This window comes from Rutidosis leptorrhynchoides, chromosome 1 (genome assembly GCF_046630445.1).
Source record: "Rutidosis leptorrhynchoides isolate AG116_Rl617_1_P2 chromosome 1, CSIRO_AGI_Rlap_v1, whole genome shotgun sequence".
NCBI lineage: Eukaryota > Viridiplantae > Streptophyta > Magnoliopsida > Asterales > Asteraceae > Rutidosis > Rutidosis leptorrhynchoides.
In genome coordinates, this window is record NC_092333.1 from 443,055,550 (window position 1) to 443,078,866 (window position 23,317).

At 34.5% G+C, this 23,317-nt stretch overlaps 1 non-coding gene across 1 annotated transcript; it reads right to left on the reverse strand.

The window, feature by feature from the left end:
- Positions 1 to 23,016: 23,016 nt before the first annotated feature.
- Positions 23,017 to 23,123, reverse strand: LOC139886884 (small nucleolar RNA R71). The gene has a single exon (XR_011772745.1). It is a non-coding gene; the product is annotated as a small nucleolar RNA R71 (small nucleolar RNA).
- Positions 23,124 to 23,317: the final 194 nt, after the last annotated feature.

A 23,317-nucleotide genomic window follows, 5' to 3' on the forward strand; every position in this document is an offset into this window, starting at 1 on the left:
GCTCGAAAATCCGTTTTAAAAATAATTCGCTTATGACCTCGTCGTAATTTTTTATGTATACATAACTAATAAATAATTATATGAGATTAATAATAATATTAAGTTTAATATTAATAACAATAATATTAATAATAAATATTAATAATTCTTAAGAAGTATGTAAATTGTATGTGTGTGTTTTTTCTGCTATCGATCGATATATATATATATATATATATATATATATATATATATATATATATATATATATATATATATATATATATATATATATATATATATATATATATATATATATATATATATATATATATATATATATATATAGTGGTAGGATCAAGAGGGAAGTAACCAATCGGGGGGAAGCAAAAACTTTTTTTTTTCGTTTTTTGAAAAAACTTTGTTCACGAACATTATAGATGGGATGAAAATAAGAACATTTAGTATAGACACTTTGTGATAAAATTTTTTATTTTGGCAGGAAAACGCTCGAAGAAGTAATATATAACAATTATCGTGTTTTTCGAGCGTATGTTGAGGTTTTAGCTATTGGGGTTTAGATATTAGAGTTTAGATATTAGGGTTTATAGGGTTTAGATATTAGGGTTTAGAAATTTAGGGTTTAGGGTTTAGATTTAGGATTTAGATTGAGTTTTTAACACGAACGGTTTAGAGTTTAGGGTTTAGGGTTTAGGGTTTGGTGTTTTGGGTTTATGGAATAAACCCAAAAGACCAAACCCTAAACCCTAAACCCTAAATCAGGCTAAATTTTACTTCACAAAACATGAAAAAAAAACGTTCATATTCTTCACGAACTATATTATCTTGAACGTTATTTTTGTCGATCGTTTTCCCGCCTAAATAATAACATTCATCACGAAGTGTCTCTTCTAAATGTTCATATTTTCGTGTGATCTTGATGCCGGAAAAAAAATTCCAAAAAAAAAAACGAAAAAAAAGAATTTTGCTTCCCCCCGCTTCCCCCCGATTGATTACTTCCCCATTGATCCTGCCCCTATATATATATATATATATATATATATATATATATATATATATATATATATATATATATATATATATATATATATATATATATATATATATATATATATATATATATATATATATATATAATATTATAATAATAAAATAATATAATAATAAAATAATAATATAACAATAAAATAATGATATAATAATAAAAGGAATCAAACGTGTGTAATCTTAGCCGCCCCATTTTTGTTAGTTTATGCCGACAGTTTTTCACAGACCATTATTTCGTACTCTGTTACTAATAATTGACGGGTAAAAGTATAAATAAAAAGAATTCCACTTTATATAATTGAATACATATATTTATTTTGGTCTTAAGCTTTATAAAACTAGTTGTAAAAAGGTCCATTTATTTAAAAAATTACTATATACATTCGATGTAGAGTGTACATACTAGTCTGCTGATCATTTCGTGCCATAGTAAATCACAAGATTTATTTAATCAAATGAATTTTAAAATTTTAAAAAGTCGTATTTCTTAAATACTTTAGGGGTATATTATGTAACTTATAATTAATAATTTCTATCATGTCGCTTTCATGTGAATAGTAAATTAATTAATTTCGTTTCATTTACTATTCGTATGAATAGTAAATGAATTAATTTTGATTTAACTATTTAAGTTATATTGTTGTACGTTGTGATTTACAACTTGTACATCTGTGATTTAACTTCATGTCTTCTTAAAAATTTAAAAAAATACATCATAAAAATAAAACGATTATATACGTAAAATTTTTAATTTGAAATTGTATCATTCACCAGTAAATTTTTATCATTTCGTATATAAATATTATTCGCATGTTTCCGTATATATATTTATATATATTTATACATACACAATTATATAATTATCACAAGTTATGACGTTCGTGAATCGTCGGACAAACAAGGTGGTCAACCGTTATATAAAACTCATTTACAAAAGTTTTAAAACTTGTCAAAATGCATTGCTTAAATATTAAATCATATATAGAATTGGTTTAAATAAGTCGAAATTTCCAGGTCATCACACGAGGAGACGCCCAAATGCCAATATACTTCGTCAGCAAAGCATTGTCAGGAAGCGAGTTAAACTATCTCCCCATAGAAAAGCTCGTATACGCGCTCGTTATCACTTTCCGCCGTCTACACAGATACTTCCAAGCACATCCAATTACGGTACTCACCGACAACCTATTCGACAACTACTCTACAAGCCAGAGATATTGAGTTGACTAACCAAATGGGCGATAGAGCTAGGAGAGCATAAAATCGCATACTGCGCTAGAAGCGCTATTAAAGGACAGGTGATGGCAGACTATCTGGCCGAAACAGCCGCCGATATGCCAGTAATCTGCGATCTTGAACAACTCCTTGCACCTTCTCCTGATTTATGGGAACTCTATACTGATGGCGCAGCAAGCTCTGAGGGCGCTGGAGCAGGTTTAATCCTCATAGGTCCGCATCAGGAAGATCATACATACGCGCTGCGTTTCAACTTTAAGGTGACAAACAATGAGGAAGAATATGAGGCACTACTAGCAGGGATGCGTATAGCCCAGGAGTTGGGAGTGAAAAAGTTACAAGCCTATGTGGATTTGTAATTAGTCGCTAATAAGATAATGGCACGTTCGATGCCAATGACAAATCCATGCAATCATACCTGGCTCTGGTCAACTCTCTAGCTGATACATTCGTTGACTTCAGAATTAGTCAAATCCATAGTATTCAGAACAAACAGGCAGATGTATTCAGTAAGCTGGTAGCTCTCACCTTCAACCATTTGGAAAAGAAAATAATGGTATAGCAAGTTTTCAATAAATCCAACGAGCCGGAGATAACGGTTGCATCTGTCGAAGAGGAAGAAACGACTTGGATGACAGACATCATAGAATTCCTGCGGACTGGGTCTTTACCCGAAGGAGAGAAGGAAGCAATGAATATTAGGGTGAAAGCGCCAAATTACGAACTGCGAGGGGAAATCCTATATCGAAAATCTTATTTAGGCATACGCTGCGTAGGACCCAAAGAGGCTGCTACGATTATTGACGAGATTCACAAAGGATCTTGCGGGTTACATTTTGGGTCGAATACAGTCACCGAGAGGATCAAGCAACTAGGGTATTATTGGCCTCGGATGTACGCTGATACGGCAGAAAGGATAAGAGTTTGCCAAGAATGCCAATTGTACGCACCCGTTAGCAGGGTGCCACCGCACCCTATGATACCCATTACGTAGCCATGGCCGTTCTGCAAATGGGCTATAGACATAGTGGGACCTTTCCCAAAGGGCGCAGGGAACGCTGAATACCTAATGGTTGCTATCGACTTCTTTACCAAATGGGTGGAAGCGAAACCCCTGCGCACCATCACCAGTAAGCAGATCAGAGATTTTTTCTGGGAAAGCATTATATGTAGGTTCGGAATACCTAACGAAATTTTCAGTGACAACGGCACACAATTCGAAGGCAACCCCTTTCACAGCTGGTGCCAGGATTTGAACATCAAACAACGTTTCACCTCCATCACACACCCTCGGGCTAATGGCCAATGTGAGGTCACTAACAGAGACATTGTGCACGCCATCAAAGCTAGGTTAGGAATGAAGCACAGCGGATGGGTGGATGAGCTACCCGAGGTCCTATAGGTGCACAGAACAACACACAAGAACAGCACAGGAGAAACACCATTCAGTTTGGTATACGGTTCAAAGGCGGTAATTCTAGCAGAAATAACCCTCCCAACAGAAAGGATTATATCATACAACGAGGGTGAAAATGATGAAAGGTTGTGCACCAATCTGAATTATGCGGAGGAGCGCAGGGAAATGGTAGTAATCCGCAAAGCCACCAACAAGCAGCGCATAGCAAAATATTACGACAAGCGCGTGCGGGCAAGGACATACAAGGTAGGAGATCTTGTGTGGCGCGACAACCAAGCAAGCATGGCCCAAAACACTGGGAAGGGGGTGCCAAACTGGGAGGGACCTTATAAGGTCATTGGGATCAGTAACACCGGAGCTTACAAACTAGCAGAGCCTAAGGGCAATCCAATCAAGTGGACCTGGCTTGCTACCGCACTTAAGGAATGTTACATGTAATATAGGAATTAGGAGAATTGATCACTCACCTACTTTGTCAAGATTTACATGTAATTACTAAACCACGGGCCTTTGTAGGCCGACCGTGTACTGCATTATTGTAAAATTGTCTTTTCGATTATACTACACAAGTCATTTTATGTCAATTATTTCTCGTGCCTTTAGAAGCAGAATAGCTATTTGACTTAAACTGCACGCGCATGGTAATATACTAGAGCGTTCCTTCCCCTTTAAGGGATGAGTTTCCCTAGCTCCCGCGCGACAGAAGTTTGTTTGGCGACAGACTAGACTATTTACCGGAGAGCGACGGTCATTGGGTTGACCTAGTTCCGCCCGAGCAGACCTAGGGATTTACAAGTCATGACTATAAACGAAAAAGCGTTGGTCGCGCTTGACCACAGTCCCAAACTAACATTTGGAAGACTCTTAGACGCGATTACGAGCACGCGATCTAAGTGTGTGTTGAGTGCACATAAAGATTAGTGATGGCATGCCAAGAGTGAAAGTAACAACGTTATCGATAACAAAGAAATAATATGAGCAGTCAATATATCACAAACTTACATCACAATGATATATTTTTATTTTCAAAAAATAAACATGTTACAAAATATTACACGCGCCATAATGTATTATGACATTACAAAGCAAACCTACAACTTAGAATCCACCAAATCTTGCGCCGTCACTCGCGAATCGCGTAACAAATCCTCAAGCAAAGGAATAGGGATGTGGCGCAAGGCTCTGCACACCTCCTTGGCAGCTTCACGCGCCTCAGGAATAAGGCAATCCAGGATAGCTTTAGGTAGAATGGTGGGCACCTGAATATGCTCCTTCACAATGTCCCAAAAGTGGAGGCGCTCAACATCCTGTATAGCTTTCAAATAAACCTCATAGCAAAATTTTTTAGCATCGCTATTTAAAGCATGATCCACTATGCGAGAAATACGCGCCTTTAACACCCCTAACTCATAAACAGCCAGCTTCGCCCGCCGCTCTGATTCTAAGAGAGCGAATAGTTTCCTCATGGTAACTATTCTGGCGATTAGCACAATCTAGTTATGCCTGTATCTTTTTGTTGGCCTGATGCGTATTATCAAGCCTGTCACAAAGACTATTTATGGTGTCCCACATTATAGACATTTCGTCACCAAAAGACCCATTGCTCTGCCCGGGACCCTGAACGCTCTCACATTTAGCAGTACTCGTCGAATTAAGACGCTGTTTTTTGATGGAGGAATTGCTATCGACCTGAATAGGGGATGGGTGAGGTTTATTCACGCCCCCACTTGCAGTAAGCACGCGCCCGTCATCTGGGTAGAAGTAATAATGATAAGTAGAGTCAAGGCATAAGCAAAATACGTAATAAAAGAAACGCAAAACATACCAGTACGAGCGCGCTTTGACGAGGAGGAAGCGGTCGGTCGTTTATGCTTCTTTTGAACGGGTGCATCGCTATGTGATGGAACAAGTTTCCCACGAGGACACCGCTTGGGTAAATCAGCATACTGAGCCGCAACCTTCTTCTTCTTTTTCCTGCGTGGAGAGCCAGATGCAGAGGCTGCGGTAACAGGGCTCTTAGCCGAGAAGCCTTTCCCTAAAGGTATTCGGTCCATCGCCACAGACGCGGAAGAAGAGAATTCAAGATACTTGGAAAAGGGAATTGCTGATAATGCTAAAAACGAACATATATTTCATAGCATTATCCTTCAAGAAAGACAAACTTTTAGTTGCAATTGTTCTATTTACAAGTGATATTCGTTTAAATAATAAAAGGTGAAGACAAAAGACAGATTCGACGATTTGAAGACGCAAACGACCAAAAAGCTAAAAAGTACAAACTACAATCCAAGTGGTTCAAATTATTGCTGAGAAACGTCTAAGAATTACAAGAGTACAAGCCGTGAAATGCAAAGTACAAGATATTAAATCGTACGAAAGGACGTTAAAAAATCCGGAACCAGGACATGAACCAACTATCAACGCGCGACGCAACGTGAAATGTCCCATTCTTATTGATTAAAAACGTTCCATATTAATTGATTTCGTTGCGAGGTTTTGACCTCTATATGAGATGTTTTTCAAAGACTGCATTCATTTTTAAAACAAACCATAACCTTTATTTCATAAATAAAGGTTTAAAAAGCTTTACGTAGATTATCAAATAATGATAATCTAAAATATCCTGTTTACACACGACCATTACATAATGGTTTACAATACAAATATGTTACATCGAAATCAGTTTCTTGAATGCAGTTTTTACACAATATCATACAAACATGGACTCCAAATCTTGTCCTTATTTTAGTATGCAACAGCGGAAGCTCTTAGTATTTACCTGAGAATAAACATGCTTTAAACGTCAACAAAAATGTTGGTGAGTTATAGGTTTAACCTATATATATCAAATCGTAATAATAAACCACAAGATTTCATATTTCAATACACATCCCATACATAGAGATAAAAATCATTCATATGGTGAACACCTGGTAACCGACATTAACAAGATGCATATATATAAGAATATCCCCATCATTCCGGGACACCCTTCGGATATGATATAAATTTCGAAGTACTAAAGCATCCGGTACTTTGGATGGGGTTTGTTAGGCCCAATAGATCTATCTTTAGGATTTGCGTCAATTAGGGTGTCTGTTCCCTAATTCTTAGATTACCAGACTCAATAAAAAGGGGCATATTCGATTTCGATAATTCAACCATAGAATGTAGTTTCACGTACTTGTGTCTATTTTGTAAATCATTTATAAAACCTGCATGTATTCTCATCGCAAAAATATTAGATTTTAAAAGTGGGACTATAACTCACTTTCACAGATTTTTACTTCGTCGGGAAGTAAGACTTGGCCACTGGTTGATTCACGAACCTATAACAATATATACATATATATCAAAGTATGTTTAAAATATATTTACAACACTTTTAATATATTTTGATGTTTTAAGTTTATTAAGTCAGCTGTCCTCGTTAGTAACCTACAACTAGTTGTTCAAAGTTAGATGTACAGAAATAAATCGATAAATATTATCTTGAATCAATCCACGACCCAGTGTATACGTATCTCAGTATTGATCACAACTCAAACTATATATATTTTGGAATCAACCTCAACCCTGTATAGCTAACTCCAACATTCACATATAGAGTGTCTATGGTTGTTCCGAAATATATATAGATGTGTCGACATGATAGGTCGAAACATTGTATACGTGTCTATGGTATCTAAAGATTACATAATATACAATACAAGTTGATTAAGTTATGGTTGGAATAGATTTGTTACCAATTTTCACATAGCTAAAATGAGAAAAATTATCCAATCTTGTTTTACCCATAACTTCTTCATTTTAAATCCGTTTTGAGTGAATCAAATTGCTATGGTTTCATATTGAACTCTATTTTATGAATCTAAACAGAAAAGTATAGGTTTATAGTCGGAAAAATAAGTTACAAGTCATTTTTGTAAAGGTAGTCATTTCAGTCGAAAGAACGACGTCTAGATGACCATTTTAGAAAACATACTTCCACTTTGAGTTTAACCATAATTTTTGGATATAGTTTCATGTTCATAATATAAATCATTTTCTCAGAATAACAACTTTTAAATCAAAGTTTATCATAGTTTTTAATTAACTAACCCAAAACAGCCCGCGGTGTTACTACGACGGCGTAAATCCGGTTTTACGGTGTTTTTCGTGTTTCCAGGTTTTAAATCATTAAGTTAGCATATAATATAGATATAGAACATGTGTGTAGTTAATTTTAAAAGTCAAGTTAGAAGGATTAACTTTTGTTTGCGAACAAGTTTAGAATTAACTAAACTATGTTCTAGTGATTACGAGTTTAAACCTTCGAATAAGATAGTTTTATATATATGAATCGAATGATGTTATGAACCTCATTACTACCTCAAGTTTAGTAGGTAAACCTACTAGAAGTGACAAGAAATGATCTAGCTTCAAAGGATCTTGGATGGCTTGAAAGTTCTTGAAGTAGGATCATGACACAAAAACAAGTTCAAGTAAGATTTTTACTCGAATTAAGATAGTTTATAGTTATAGAAATTGAATCAAAGTTTGAATATGAATATTACCTTGAATAAGAAAGATAACCTACTGTATATGACAAAGGTTTCTTGATCTTAGATGATTACTTGGAATGGATTAGAAAGCTTGGAAGTAAATTAGTAAACTTGAAGGGATTTTTGAAGTGTTCTTGAAGTGTTCTTCCTATGATGATTATAGCTTGATTCTTGAAGTGATTTTTGATGAAGATGATGATTAACTACTGGAAAAATACGTTCATAATAGTGTGTGTGTGTGTGTTGAGAGAGAATTAGAAAGAGAATTGGAAGTGAAATGGAGTGAATGATGAGTGGTAATTGGTGAGTGGTGAGTGGGGTTAAAAGGAGTTCTAGTTAATTGACTAGCTCATGGTAGAAGTTAAAATTGATTAGTCATACATGACATAATCAAGAGTGGAATCCCATGCTAGTTCCTATTGGTATATACTCATAGTAAGTACGTTTTGAAGCTGTGTATAATACGGGTAAGAATACGACTAGAATTCTTGATGAAAGAAAAGAATGGAAAAGTAACTGTAACCATTTTTGTTAAGTATGAGTGTTTTGATATATGTCTTGAAGTCTTCTAAAAGTATTTTAATACATCTAAATACACTACATGTATATACATTTTAACTGAGTCGTTAAGTCATCGTTAGTCGTTACATGTAAGTGTTGTTTTGAAATCTTTAAGTTAACGATCTCAATTAATGTTGTTAACCCATTGTTTATTATATCTAATGAGATGTTAAATTATTATATTATCATGATATTATGATATATTAATATATCTTAATATGATATATATACATTTAAATGTCGTTACAACGATAATCGTTACATATATGTCTCGTTTCGAAATCCTTAAGTTAGTAGTCTTGTTTATATGTATATAACTCATTGTTAATATAATTATGGAGATACTTACTTATCATAATCTCATGTTAACCATATGTATATCCATATATATATCGTCATGTTGTTTTTGCAAGTTTTAACGTTCGTGAATTGCCGGTCAACTTGGGTGGTCAATTGTCTATATGAAACATATTTCAATTAATCAATTCTTAACAAGTTTGATTGCTTAACATGTTGGAAACATTTAATCATGTAAATATCAATCTCAATTAATATATATAAACATGGAAAAATTCGGGTCACTACAGTACCTACCCGTTAAATAAATTTCGTCCCGAAATTTTAAGCTGTTGAAGGTGTTGACGAATCTTCTGGAAATAGATGCGGGTATTTCTTCTTTATCAGATCTTCATGCTCCCAGGTGAACTCGGGTCCTCTACGAGCATTCCATCGAACCTTAACAATTGGTATCTTGTTTTACTTAAGTCTTTTAACCTCACGATCCATTATTTCGACGGGTTCTTCGATGAATTGGAGTTTTTCGTTGATTTGGATTTCATCTAACGGAATAGTGAGATCTTCTTTAGCAAAACATTTCTTCAAATTCGAGATGTGGAAAGTGTTATGTACAGCCGCGAGTTGTTGAGGTAACTCAAGTCGGTAAGCTACTGGTCCGACACGATCAATAATCTTGAATGGTCCAATATACCTTGGATTTAATTTCCCTCGTTTTCCAAATCGAACAACGCCTTTCCAAGGTGCAACTTTAAGCATGACCATCTCTCCAATTTCAAATTCTATATCTTTTCTTTTAATGTCAGCGTAGCTCTTTTGTCGACTTTGGACGGTTTTCAACCGTTGTTGAATTTGGATAATATTCTCGGTAGTTTCTTGTATAATCTCCGGACCCGTAATCTGTCTATCCCCCACTTCACTCCAACAAATCGGAGACCTGCACTTTCTACCATAAAGTGCTTCAAACGGCGCCATCTCAATGCTTGAATGGTAGCTGTTGTTGTAGGAAAATTCTGCTAATGGTAGATGTCGATCCCAACTGTTTCCGAAATCAATAACACATGCTCGTAGGATGTCTTCAAACGTTTGTATCGTCCTTTCGCTCTGCCCATCAGTTTGTGGATGATAGGCAGTACTCATGTCTAGACGAGTTCCTAATGCTTGCTGTAATGTCTGCCAGAATCTTGAAATAAATCTGCCATCCCTATCAGAGATAATAGAGATTGGTATTCCATGTCTGGAGACGACTTCCTTCAAATACAGTCGTGTTAACTTCTCCATCTTGTCATCTTCTCTTATTGGCAGGAAATGTGCTGATTTGGTGAGACGATCAACTATTACCCAAATAGTATCAAAACCACTTGCAGTCCTTGGCAATTTAGTGATGAAATCCATGGTAATGTTTTCCCATTTCCATTCCGGGATTTCGGGTTGTTGAAGTAGACCTGATGGTTTTTGATGCTCAGCTTTGACCTTAGAACACGTCAAACATTCTCCTACGTATTTAGCAACATCGGCTTTCATACCCGGCCACCAAAACTATTTCCTGAGATCCTTGTACATCTTCCCCGTTCCAGGATGTATTGAGTATCTGGTTTTATGAGCTTCTCTAAGTACCATTTCTCTCATATCTCCAAATTTTGGTACCCAAATCCTTTCAGCCCTATACCGGGTTCTGTCTTCCCGAATATTAAGATGTTTCTCCGATCCTTTGGGTATTTCATCCTTTAAATTTCCCTCTTTTAAAACTCCTTGTTGCGCCTCCTTTATTTGAGTAGTAAGGTTATTATGAATCATTATATTCATAGATTTTACTCGAATGGGTTCTCTGTCCTTCCTGCTCAAGGCATCGGCTACCACATTTGCCTTCCCCGGGTGGTAACGAATCTCAAAGTCGTAATCATTCAATAATTCAATCCACCTACGCTGCCTCATATTCAGTTGTTTCTGATTAAATATGTGTTGAAGACTTTTGTGGTCGGTATATATAATACTTTTGACCCCATATAAGTAGTGCCTCCAAGTCTTTAATGCAAAAACAACCGCGCCTAATTCTAAATCATGCGTCGTATAATTTTGTTCGTGAATCTTCAATTGTCTAGACGCATAAGCAATCACCTTCGTTCATTGCATTAATACACAACCGAGACCTTGCTTTGATGCGTCACAATAAATCACAAAATCATCATTCCCTTCAGGCAATGACAATATAGGTGCCGTAGTTAGCTTTTTCTTCAATAACTGAAACGCTTTCTCTTGTTCATCATTCCATTCAAATTTCTTCCCTTTATGCGTTAATGCAGTCAAGGGTTTTGCTATTCTGGAAAAGTCTTGGATGAACCTTCTGTAGTAACCAGCTAGTCCTAAAAACTGGCGTATGTGTTTCGGAGTTTTCGGGGTTTCCCACTTTTCAACAGTTTCTATCTTTGCCGGATCCACCTTAATACCTTCTTTGTTCACTATGTGACCGAGGAATTGAACTTCTTCCAACCAAAATGCACACTTTGAAAACTTAGCGTACAATTCTTCCTTCCTCAATACTTCTAACACCTTTCTCAAATGTTCACCGTGTTCTTGGTCATTCTTTGAGTAAATAAGTATGTCATCAATGAAAACAATGACAAACTTGTCAAGGTATGGTCCACACACTCGGTTCATAAGGTCCATGAACACAGCTGGTGCATTAGTTAAACCAAACGGCATGACCATAAACTCGTAATGACCGTAACGTGTTCTGAAAGCAGTCCTTGGAATATCATCTTCTTTCACTCGCATTTGATGATACCCGGAACGTAAGTCAATCTTTGAATAAACAGACGAGCCTTGTACTTGATCAAATAAGTCGTCGATTCTCGGTAGTGGGTAGCGGTTCTTGATGGTAAGTTTGTTCAACTCTCGGTAGTCGATACACAACCTGAATGTACCATCTTTCTTCTTGACAAACAAAACAGGAGCTCCCCACGGTGATGTGCTTGGTCGAATGAAACCACGCTCTAAAAGTTCTTGTAATTGGCTTTGCAGTTCTTTCATCTCGCTGGGTGCGAGTCTGTAAGGAGCACGAGCTATTGGTGCAGCTCCTGGTACAAGATCTATTTGAAATTCAACGGATCGCTGTGGGGGTAATCCCGGTAATTCTTTCGGAAATACATCGGGAAATTCTTTTGCAATGGGAACATCATTGATGCTCTTTTCTTCAGTTTGTACTTTCTCAACGTGTGCTAGAACAGCATAGCAACCTTTTCTTATTAGTTTTTGTGCCTTCAAATTACTAATAATATGTAGCTTCGTGTTGCCCTTTTCTCCGTACACCATTAAGGGTTTTCCTTTTTCTCGTATAATGCGATTTGCATTTTTGTAACAAACGATCTCTTCTTTCACTTCTTTTAACCAGTCCATACCGATTATCACATCAAAACTCCCTAACTCTACTGGTATCAAATCAATCTTAAATGTTTCGCTAACCAGTTTAATTTCTCGATTCCGACATATATTATCTGCTGAAATTAATTTACCATTTGCTAATTCGAGTAAAAATTTACTATCCAAAGGCGTCAATGGACAACTTAATTTAGCACAAAAATCTCTACTCATATAGCTTCTATCCGCACCCGAATCAAATAAAACGTAAGCAGATTTATTGTCAATAAGAAACGTACCCGTAACAAGCTCCGGGTCTTCATGTGCCTCTGCCGCATTAATATTGAAAACTCTTCCGCGGCCTTGTCCATTCGTGTTCTCCTGGTTCGGGAAATTTCTAATAATGTGGCCCAGTTTTCCACATTTATAACAAACTACATTGGCATAACTTGCTCCGACACTACTTGCTCCGCCATTACTCGTTCCGACACCATTTGTTTCTTTCGTTCTATTAACCCCTGGTTCGTAGACCTCACACTTCACCGCGCTATGACCATTTCTTTTACACTTGTTGCAAAATTTGGTGCAGAACCCCGAGTGATACTTTTCACACCTTTGGCATAGCTGCTTCTGATTGTTGTTGTTGTTATTGCGGTTATTATTGTTGTTGGGATGATTGTTGTAGTTGCTGTTGTTATTGTTGTTGTTGTTGTTGTTGAGCCGTTTGTTGTAGTTGCGATTGATGTTGCGATTGTTGGGATAATTGTTGCGATTATTGTTGTAATTGCTGTTGTTGTTGTATTGGTGTTTCTTATCACCGTTTTCCTCCCACTTTCTTTTGACTTGCTTCACATTGGCCTCTTCAGCAGTCTGTTCTTTAATTCTTTCTTCAATCTGGTTCACTAGTTTGTGAGCCATTCTACATGCCTGTTGTATGGAGGCGGGCTCGTGTGAACTTATATCTTCTTGGATTCTTTCCGGTAATCCTTTCACAAACGCGTCGATCTTCTCTTCCTCATCTTCGAATGCTCCCGGACACAATAGACACAATTCTGTGAATCATCTTTCGTACGTGGTAATATCAAATCCTTGGGTTCGTAACCCTCTAAGTTCTGTCTTGAGCTTATTGACCTCGGTTCTGGGACGGTACTTCTCGTTCATCAAGTGCTTGAATGCTGACCACGGTAGTGCGTACGCATCATCTTGTCCCACTTGCTCTAGATAGGTATTCCACCATGTTAACGCAGAACCTGTGAAGGTATGCGTAGCGTACTTCACTTTGTTCTCTTCAGTACACTTACTTATGGTAAACACCGATTCGACCTTCTCGGTCCACCGTTTCAATCCGATCGGTCCTTCGGTTCCATCAAATTCCAAAGGTTTGCAGGCAGTGAATTCTTTGTAGGTGCATCCTACACGATTTCCTGTACTGCCAGATCCAAGGTTATTGTTGGTATGTAGCGCAGCCTGTACTGTGGCTATGTTTGAAGCTAGAAAAGTACGGAATTCCTCTTCATTCATATTCACGGTGTGTCGAGTAGTCGGTGCCATTTCCTTCAAAATAGTCAAATGGAACAAGTTAATCATACAGAATATTAAGAGTAGTTAATAGTATTTCATAGCATAATATGAACTCATTTATAAAAGCTTTTTCTTCATATTAGCGTTTTATAAGTTTAAATTCGGGTAGTACCTACCCGTTAAGTTCATACTTAGTAGCTAATATACAATTCAACTACTACAATTCTATATGAAAAACTGATTGTAATAATATTTCGCGTTCAAACTTTTATACAATATTTTACAAACTTACAATACCGCTTATTTTACATAAAGCATGAAATATAGCACACAATAACTTTGATACAAGATAGTTGTGAAGATAATTCTAGCTAGTACACAAGTCGTTCAGCAAAGGCAATAAAGACACGCAATTCATACGTCCAGAAACAAGTCATGCATTCTGGTTTTACTAGGACTACTTCCCATCCTTGGTCTTGTGGAACATAACCGTTATGGTCGTTGATAAGACAGCGTGTTGTAACGTCGTCAAAGGGACGAGGGTTACATAATGTCCAACAGTCTCGTAATAACCTAAAAACCTCATTTCTTACCCCAATTACCGACTCCGTCACTTGTGGGAACGTTTTGTTTAATAGTTGTAGCCCGATGTTCTTGTTCTCACTTTGGTGAGAAGCGAACATTACTAACCCGTAAGCATAACATGCTTCTTTATGTTGCATGTTAGCCGCTTTTTCTAAATTACGAAGTCCTATATTCGGATATACTGAGTCAAAATAATTTCTTAACCCGTTGCGTAAAATAGCATTTGGGTTCCCCGCAATATAAGCGTCAAAGTAAACACATCGTAACTTATGGATTTCCCAATGTGATATCCCCCATCTTTCGAACGAAAGCCTTTTATAAACCAAGGCATTCTTGGAACGTTCTTCGAATGTCTTACAAACTGATCTCGCCTTAAATAGTTGTGCCGAGGAATTCTGACCGACTCTAGACAAGATTTCATCAATCATGTCTCCGGGTAGGTCTCTTAAAATATTGGGTTGTCTATCCATTTTGTGTTTTTATACTGTAAAATAGACAAGAGTTAGATTCATAAAAAATACTTATTAATACAAGCAATTTTTACATATATCATAAAGCATAAGCACACTATATTACATATATTACACCACACGAATACAACTATCTTATTCCGACTCGCTCGTTTCTTCTTGTTCGGTTTTGGTTCCTTTTGCCAAGTTTCTAGGGATATATGATGTTCCCCTAATACGAGCCGTCGTTGTCCACATTGGTTTAGAAAAACCTGGTGGTTTAGAGGTTCCCGGGTCATTGTTACAACTTAAGGACTTCGGGGGTTGACGATACATATAAAGTTCATCGGGGTTGGAATTAGATTTCTCTATTTTTATGCCCTTTCCCTTATTATTTTCTTTTGCCTTTTTAAATTCAGTTGGGGTAATTTCTATAACATCATCGGAATTCTCGTCGGAATCCGATTCATCGGAGAATTGGTAATCCTCCCAATATTTTGCTTCCTTGGCGGAAACACCATTGACCATAATTAACCTTGGTCGGTTGGTTGAGGATTCTATTTTACTTAACCGTTTTATTATTTCCCCCACCGGTTCTATTTCTTCTTCCGGTTCCGATTCTTCTTCCGGTTCCGATTCTTCTTCCGGTTCCGACTCTTCTTCCGGTTCCTCTTCGGGAACTTGTGAATCAGTCCACGAATCATTCCAATTTACATTTGACTCTTCATTATTATTAGGTGAGTCAATGGGACTTGTTCTAGAGGTAGACATCTATCACATAATATCAAACACGTTAAGAGATTAATATATCACATAATATTCATATGTTAAAAATATATAGTTTCCAACAAAAATGTTAAGCAATCATTTTTAAAGAAAACACGGTCGAAGTCCAGACTCACTAATGCATCCTAACAAACTCGATAAGACACACTAATGCAAATTTTCTGGTTCTCTAAGACCAACGCTCGGATACCAACTGAAATGTCCCGTTCTTATTGATTAAAAACGTTCCATATTAATTGATTTCGTTGCGAGGTTTTGACCTCTATATGAGATGTTTTTCAAAGACTGCATTCATTTTTAAAACAAACCATAACCTTTATTTCATAAATAAAGGTTTAAAAAGCTTTACGTAGATTATCAAATAATGATAATCTAAAATATCCTGTTTACACACGACCATTACATAATGGTTTACAATACAAATATGTTACATCGAAATCAGTTTCTTGAATGCAGTTTTTACACAATATCATACAAACATGGACTCTAAATCTTGTCCTTATTTTAGTATGCAACAGCGGAAGCTCTTAGTATTCACCTGAGAATAAACATGCTTTAAACGTCAACAAAAATGTTGGTGAGTTATAGGTTTAACCTATATATATCAAATCGTAACAATAGACCACAAGATTTCATATTTCAATACACATCCCATACATAGAGATAAAAATCATTCATATGGTGAACACCTGGTAACCGACATTAACAAGATGCATATATATAAGGATATCCCCATCATTCCGGGACACCCTTCGGATATGATATAAATTTCGAAGTACTAAAGCATCCGGTACTTTAGATGGAGTTTGTTAGGCCCAATAGATCTATCTTTAGGATTCGCGTCAATTAGGGTGTCTGTTCCCTAATTCTTAGATTACCAGACTTAATAAAAAGGGGCATATTCGATTTCGATAATTCAACCATAGAATGTAGTTTCACGTACTTGTGTCTATTTTGTAAATCATTTATAAAACCTGCATGTATTCTCATCCCAAAAATATTAGATTTTAAAAGTGGGACTATAACTCACTTTCACAGATTTTTACTTCGTCGGGAAGTAAGACTTGGCCACTGGTTGATTCACGAACCTATAACAATATATACATATATATCAAAGTATGTTTAAAATATATTTACAACACTTTTAATATATTTTGATGTTTTAAGTTTATTAAGTCAGCTGTCCTCGTTAGTAACCTACAACTAGTTGTCCACAGTTAGATGTACAGAAATAAATCGATAAATATTATCTTGAATCAATCCACGACCCAGTGTATACGTATCTCAGTATTGATCATAACTCAAACTATATATATTTTGGAATCAACCTCAACCCTGTATAGCTAACTCCAACATTCACATATAGAGTGTCTATGGTTGTTCCGAAATATATATAGATGTGTCGACATGATAGGTCGAAACATTGTATACGTGTCTATGGTATCTCAAGATTACATAATATACAATACAAGTTGATTAAGTTATGGTTGGAATAGATTTGTTACCAATTTTCACGTAGCTAAAATGAGAAAAATTATCCAATCTTGTTTTACCCATAACTTCTTCATTTTAAATCCGTTTTGAGTGAATCAAATTGCTATGGTTTCATATTGAACTCTATTTTATGAATATAAACAGAAAAGTATAGGATTATATTCGGAAAAATAAGTTACAAGTCATTTTTGTAAAGGTAGTCATTTCAGTCGAAAGAACGACGTCTAGATGACCATTTTAGAAAACATACTTCCACTTTGAGTTTAACCATAATTTTTGGATATAGTTTCATGTTCATAATAAAAATCATTTTCTCATAATAACAACTTTTAAATCAAAGTTTATCATAGTTTTTAATTAACTAACCCAAAACAGCCTGCGGTGTTACTACGACGGCGTAAATCTGGTTTTACGGTGTTTTTCGTGTTTCCAGGTTTTAAATCATTAAGTTAGCATATAATATAGATATAGAACATGTGTGTAGTTAATTTTAAAAGTCAAGTTAGAAGGATTAACTTTTGTTTGCGAACAAGTTTAGAATTAAATAAACTATGTTCTAGTGATTACGAGTTTAAACCTTCGAATAAGATAGTTTTATATATATGAATCGAATGATGTTATGAACCTCATTACTACCTCAAGTTTAGTAGGTAAACCTACTGGAAGTGACAAGAAATGATCTAGCTTCAAAGGATCTTGGATGGCTTGAAAGTTCTTGAAGTAGGATCATGACACAAAAACAAGTTCAAGTAAGATTTTTACTCGAATTAAGATAGTTTATAGTTATAGAAATTGAATCAAAGTTTGAATATGAATATTACCTTGAATAAGAAAGATAACCTACTATATATAACAAAGGTTTTATGATCTTAGATGATTACTTGGAATGGATTAGAAAGCTTGGAAGTAAATTAGTAAACTTGAAGGGATTTTTGAAGTGTTCTTGAAGTGTTCTTCCTACGATGATTATAGCTTGATTCTTGAAGTGATTTTTGATGAAGATGATGATTAACTACTGGAAAAATACGTTCATAATAGTGTGTGTGTGTGTGTTGAGAGAGAATTAGAAAGAGAATTGGAAGTGAAATGGAGTGAATGATGAGTGGTAATTGGTGAGTGGTGAGTGGGGTTAAAAGGAGTTCTAGTTAGTTGACTAGCTCATGGTAGAAGTTAAAATTGATTAGTCATACATGACATAATCAAGAGTGGAATCCCATGCTAGTTCCTATTGGTATATACTCATAGTAAGTACGTTTTGAAGCTGTGTATAATACGGGTAAGAATACGACTAGAATTCTTGATGAAAGAAAAGAATGAAAAAGTAACTGTAACCATTTTCATTAAGTATGAGTGTTTTGATATATGTCTTGAAGTCTTCCAAAAGTATTTTAATACATCTAAATACACTACATGTATATACATTTTAACTGAGTCGTTAAGTCATCGTTAGTCGTTACATGTAAGTGTTGTTTTGAAACCTTTAAGTTAACGATCTCAATTAATGTTGTTAACCCATTGTTTATTATATCTAATGAGATGTTAAATTATTATATTATCATGATATTATGATATATTAATATATCTTAATATGATATATATACATTTAAATGTCGTTACAACGATAATCGTTACATATATGTCTCGTTTCGAAATCCTTAAGTTAGTAGTCTTGTTTATATGTATATAACTCATTGTTAATATACTTATGGAGATAATTACTTATCATAATCTCATGTTAAACATATGTATATCCATATATATATCGTCATGTTGTTTTTACAAGTTTTAACGTTCGTGAATCGCCGGTCAACTTGGGTGGTCAATTGTCTATATGAAACATATTTCAATTAATCAAGTCTTAACAAGTTTGATTGCTTAACATGTTGGAAACATTTAATCATGTAAATATCAATCTCAATTAATATATATAAACATGGAAAAATTCGGGTCACTACACAACGAGCCTAAAATTACAAGTTAACTATGCACATGAATATAATATATATATATATATATATATATATATATATATATATATATATATATATATATATATATATATATATATATATATATATATATATATATATAAAATTATATATATATATTATATTATATTATTTAAATGTGTCGGCAAACAAAAAAATAAAGCAATGTGAGCTGTCCCAGATAACCATGCGATCGCATGGCTAGAAGGCACATATCCCATGCGATCGTATGGCCTCAAAGTTGTGGCCAAGTGCTATAAATTGCAAGTTTGGGCGACGAGTTATTTACACCATATTTTCTCAATTACTCTCTATCTCTCAATATATATTTATATTTATTTTATAATTATAATTTTAATATTAAGTTAATAATAATAAGGTTATAGTGGCGAATGTTTTAAGTTTGTAAGTCGAAATTCTGTGCGTGTAACACTACGCGATTAATACTCATTGTAAGTTATGTTCAACCTTTTTAAATTAATGTCTCGTAGCTACGTTATTATTATGTTTATTTAAGCCAAAATAATCGTGATGTTGGACTAAATATTAAGACTGGGTTATTGGGCTTTGGACCATAATTGGGGTTTGGACAAAAGACCGACACTTGTGAAAATTAGACTATGGGCTATTAATGGGCTTCATATTTGTTTAACTGAATGATAGTTCGTTAATTTAATATAGAGATTTACAATTTGACGTATCTATAAATAACCACATACACTCGATCGAATACGATGGGTGGGATATTTATAAATACTAATAATCGTTCATTTAACCGGACACGGGAATGGATTAATAGTCAATGGACTCATTAAAACAAGGGTGGATTACATACAAGGACACTTGGTGTAATTGTTAATAAAGTATTAAAACCTTGGATTGCACACAGTCGATAACCTGATGAAATCATTAACAATGTATTAAAACCTTATTACAGTTTAAGTCCCCAATTAGTTGGAATATTTGACTTCGGGTATAAGGGTAATTTAACGAGGACACTCGCACTTTATATTTATGACCGATGGACTATTATGGACAAAAACCAGATGGACATATCAAATAATCCAGGACAAAGGACAATTAACCCATGGTAATAAATTAAAATCAACACGTCGAACATCATTATTACGGAAGTTTAAATAAGCATAATTCCTTTATTGTATATCTCATCGTACTTCTATTTATCGTCATTTTATTTTTCGTACTTCAAATTATTGCACTTTTTATTATCGTACTTTTATTTATCGCATTTTTATTTATCGTCATTTACTTTACGCTTTAAATTAAGTCATATTTATATTTAATATTTTACATTAGGTTTTAATTGTGATTTAAGTTTTAAAATCGACAAACCGGTCATTAAACGGTAAAAATCCCCTTTTATAATAATACTACTATATTACTTATATATATATATATATATATATATATATATATATATATATATATATATATATATTATACAAATATAGTTTAAAATATATATAGCGTTAAACTCAGCTAGCTCCCTGTGGAACGAACCGGACTTACTAAAAACTACACTACTCTACGATTAGGTACACTGCCTATAAGTGTTGTAGCAAGGTTTAGGTATATCCATTCAAATAAATAAATAAATAACTTGTGTAAATTATATCGTATTTAATAGTATTTCGTAGTAAAATATAATCTATTTCGTACTACACCTCGCACACATCAAGTATTTTTGGCACCACTGCCGGGGACGCCATAGAACGCTATAAAAAAAATTTAGTTTTTAGGCTATTTTTGTAAAAATATATTTACATAAGTTTTAAATATTAAAAACAAATATATAAAAACAAGAAAAAGAAAAATATATATATATATATAAAAACATAAAAAAAAGTATATTTATCTATTTAAATGTGTAAATTAAAAAGTTTATTTTTTTTAGTTACAAAAACTAATAAGTATTTTTTAAAATATAAGTTTTAATTAAATTATATTTTCTATAAAATTAAAACAGAAAATAGAAACTCCGAAAAAAATAAGTAAAACTAAATTCGGGCCACCAACTGTAGCAGCCCAATATCTGATCTGGAATTATGGGCCATGCGACCGCATGGCATAATAACCTACACTCTATGCGATCGCATGGAGTGAGGTGACAGGTCTGAAACCTCAGACGTACGATTAGGATTACGGTTATTATTATTATTATTATTAATTAATTAGTAATTAGGGTTTTAATTAAATAATAATTAGTATTAGTTTTATTTAAATTTGTATTTTTAAGTTTAATTTAGTTTTAATTAATTATAAATTAATACTTTTATAAAATAATAATATAAAAATAATATTTTTATAAAAATAAGTAATTTTATCATTTTTTATATCTTTTTATAAATTGTATATTTTAAACATATAATTCGTAATTTGTATTTTTATCGTTCGTAATTAGTTTTAAGATTAGTTTTTTCCGTAGTTCCTTTATATTTCTAGATTTTTAGGCTTTGCCGTAAAATCCCTTAAGTGTTTTTTCTTTAGATTAAGATTTAGGCGCTTTAGAATTTTACGACGTCACTTATCGCTCTAGTTTTAAATAGATTTTAGTGCCTAATTAAGTTATTGCCGTTTTGGATATAGAATTCCTTTTAAGCTTTAATTCCTTTAGACGTAACTTTTAATATTTAGTTTTTAGACTTTTAAGTTTCGACGCTTTACTTTCTTATTATTATTTTTCGACCTTTTATTTTTCGACGTTTTTCGACGCACTCTTCTTCTTTCTCATTTCTACGCTCTAGTTTTTAGGACATAGAATTTTCTATATCTTCTTCAAAATTTTTAAAAAAAAAAAAAATTATTTTAAGCGGTTAAATTGATAGACATAAAAAATTTTCTGGTTCGTAGTAATAGTTGGATTTGTTTGTGGCGAGTTGTGGGCTTCCGATTTAAAGGGTCCTGGCTACCTGCTGCATCTATTGGGTATTCGAAACGTGGGCAAAATCAGAAAAGTCTATTAATTTGATAACTTATATAATTTTTTATTTTTATAATTAATAGGATATTCTGTGAATGCACCGAGCAAAACGTTCACCACTTTTCATACGTTCACCTCCTGTAACTCGATCAAGGCATTTAGCCAATATTGTCGCCGTTGATTTTCTTTAGAATCGTCATCTAGTCGACCAAGTACTCCAATTCAAATTTTCGATAATCTATTTTTTGAACCCGACCTCACAATTGAGAACCCGGAGGATATTCAAGGACAATTCAGAGATCCTGAACCACTAATTATTCCTCCTGAACCACAAATCATTCAACCAGAGATTGTCGAGGAAGAAACCATTAAATCAGAATCCTCTAGTGATTCAGATTCAACAAATTCAATCATGCAAAATCAAGAACCTCTAAGTATGGAAGATCGAATAAGAGCTACACGCACTGACCAAGGTCATGGAATTACTCAACCAGACATTAATGCGCCAGATTATGAAATCAAATGACAAATCCTACACATGGTAACTGATCAATGCCAATTTAGTGGTACGCTGAAGGAAGATCCAAACAAACATCTTCGTACCTTCAATAGGATCTGTACTCTATTTAAAATCAGAGAAGTTGAGGATGAACAGATCTATCTCATGTTATTTCCCTGGACTTTAAAGGGAGAAGCCAAAGATTAGTTAGAATCGTTACCTGAAGGGGCGATTGACACATGGGATGTTTCAGTTGAGAAATTTCTTAAAAGATTCTTTCCGGCATCTAAAGCCGTGAGACTTCAAGGAGAAATTGTTACGTTCACGCAAAAGCCAAATGAAACTTTATATGAAGCGTGGACAAGATTTGAAAAGTTGTTGAGAGGATGTCCTCAACATGGCTTAGACACTTATCAAATAGTACAAATATTCTACCAAGGATGCGACATTACTACACGAAAAGACATCGACATAGCAGCTGGTGGTTCCATTATGAAGAAAACCGCAACTGAAGCTTACAAAATTATTGATAAAACAGTCTCCCACTCACATGAGTGGCATCAAGAAAAAGAGATCGTTAGATCATCTAAAGCGGCTA